The sequence below is a fragment of the Polypterus senegalus genome, chromosome 5 (genome assembly GCF_016835505.1).
Source record: "Polypterus senegalus isolate Bchr_013 chromosome 5, ASM1683550v1, whole genome shotgun sequence".
NCBI lineage: Eukaryota > Metazoa > Chordata > Cladistia > Polypteriformes > Polypteridae > Polypterus > Polypterus senegalus.
This window is the reverse complement of record NC_053158.1, coordinates 61,873,980-61,876,950: the sequence shown is the minus strand read 5'-3', so window position 1 is coordinate 61,876,950 and position 2,971 is coordinate 61,873,980.

Sequence of the window (2,971 nt, the reverse complement as noted above, 5' to 3'; positions counted from 1 at the left end):
GCATTAGTTCTTCAATTTGTAAGATAATTAAAGGTGACCTCTCTTAAATACACAGTTTTGATGCTGTTTATATTGATTTTAATATGAAGAAAGTGGATTGAACATACTCATTGTTTGTCATATATAATGTAATCATGACATTCTTAAAAGCAGTACAAAGTTATTTCTTTATTAATCACTTTATTTCCAAAGTTCTGTGTGAGGACTAAAAACATTTCATGTTAAAAACGGCTGAAGTGCTTATTTTACCTTCTGTAATACAGTATGTATTTATTTCTGTAGCTCCACATTTCTATTTAGAAACTGTACACAATGTATCTTTCTAGGAGAAAGTATTTTAAATATAGCAGAGGAGTAAATTAAGGGTTCAGACCTTTACAATCAAGAGACGGCACCTGTTACTTGAAAAGATTTCAGTGATCTGTCTCCAGATCAGCATTTGCTAACATCTGTTATGATTTCTACATATTGTAGTGACTGAAAAAATGTACTGTATTATTATTATTATTACTTATTATTGTTATTACTATTTGACAAAATCAAACCTAAATTTAGCTCTTTGGGTAGAAATCATTTTAGATTGTCAGACATTATTTGCTAATCTGACGTAACAATATAAAGAAAATTGGCACTTTAATACATTTATTTAGCTTTGGCGTTCATTTACTTGTTTATGTAAATATCCATTAGGTTTTCACGATCTTAATCCAAAATGTTATTGACAGTCTCATAGAAGCGAATTATTTTAACACACTGAAGTTGTGCTTCATAATCGCTGAGTTAACCAACATTAAACTTAAATATCTGTAGTCGTCTTTGTTTTGGAAGTGTATTTTACTCCCCTCTCTCTCTCTGTGTTCAATGTGTATGAAACCATATTTTCTGGACACTTTGAGTGTATTTAACACTGCTATCTCGTGCAACATTGTGCAGCTCCCTTACTTCTGAGATTGCAGGGACTGCAAATTTGTATGGGTGCAAGGAATCTATCATTAACCTCTATCGTTAACAAGCTATCCACCCATTAATATTCATATTTTGACTATTGTATTTTAGGATTATGAACATATAAATACAATGCAAAATGTAATTTTTTTTTTTGGTGCTGAATAGTTAAATACAGTAGAACATTTTGCTTTCCTAACACAAGTTGGTAATTAAAGTCACCTTACAGTGAATCCCCTCCTGTCCCACCCAGTCTCTCTTCTTCAGGTAAAAAAAATAAAACTAAGGTCAGTCAATGCATCTTTACAGAGAAACCCACCGTAATTTAATAAAATATTCCAAATTTATATGAAGTCTAAGGCCTTTAGAATATGAAAAAATAAATGATAACAGTTTATTAAATAGTTTCCCTTTTATATTTTTATTGTATTTAATCTAAATAAAATTTCACATAATTTCAATATCATCACAATTCACTCCAAATACCCTGGTGTGATATTTGATTCTTGTTCCAGTTAAGTCATACCAGCTGTTGATGTGAGAAATCAGAATGCTGGCAGCTGCCATATGCTTTTTAATTTAATGGTGTTTCATTGTTTAATCAAGGTTTGTTTGAGTTGTATTGAAGGCAGATTTATCAAATTGACAAAGCAAACTCAGGTGATTTCCAAATACATCTACTTAAACACATTGTAAAAGTTAAAATGCAAATGAGTGTTCTGTATATACTAACATGTGAGACCATTAAGAAGAATGAGCAGAAATTCAATTTCACCAAGATTCACATCTTCTAGCACTCAGAGGTCATGAGTGATGGCTAATTGCTTATTGTATATCTAATAACTAACTCTAAATGATTTCATTATTAAATATTATTACTTGTAATCAGATTTCTACATTCTGAATGATTTGAAGAAATAATTTTTATCTGTTACTTTCCATGTGTTTTTTATAGTAATGGTAGAAAAAAAAATGGATCTCTTGTTTTTATTTATAATGAAGGTAGCAATGTTCCTAACACTATAGGCTTCAAAATGGACCAACACTAAACAAACAGTAAATAATAACAAAACGGCCATTTACTCATGTTACATAATGTATATATAAGATATTCAGTTGTATGCTCACAATGACCCAAACACATGCATTTATATTAAAACATTGATAAATATACATACCACTTCCAGAAATTTCTGTTCCGATCAACTGGTGAGCACATTCAGATGGGATCGATCTTTTGTAATGTAGACTAGCCTTCACATCATTCATTAATCCAGTAAATAAGCCATAATGATATATTTCTGAGTTTTTCAATTGAAGTTTGCACGTTAAAATTGACCTTTTGCTGGTTGGAGCACTTCAGAAATACACACATAAGGCCTACCTCCCACCTGATAATGTTTTCACTCACTTTTCTTTCCCAATTGTACTACTTGCTTGGACCATGCTCTCCAATGCCAATTTGAAGAGAACCTCCATGTTGTAACCAGTGAATGTACCAATAATTGACAAGACTCCTGAGCAATGAATGATGAAGAATGCGGGTCTTCAGTTCAAAAGATCGTTCAAATTTGAGTGTTCTTCTTAACCATTCAGAAATAGCTTATTTACCAATATTTTAGAATATTTGCACATGCTTGGGACAGTGTGAGCATTTAACTGGATATCTGACATATGCATTTTGCAACATGAGTAACTGGAGATTTTTTTCATAAGTGATTTGATACTGCTATTTGTTCACTGTCATTTCACACTGAAGTCTTTTGAGTCAAGAACTTTGTTATCACTGCTTTCCATAAAAATACAAGATTAAAACTTTTTCTCAGCTATTACTACAAATACAGTGGGGTAAGAAACCCAAAAAAGTTAGCATTTTTCGGAGGAGTATTCTTGTGAGTTTTTTCTTCCATATATTTAAATATTTAGAATATTCGTAATATTGTTTTTTAAATATTGTATGCTTTAAATGTGAAGCATTTATTCTAAGAATTCTATGTAGGCTTTGAAGAGTACATCCCAGCCATCT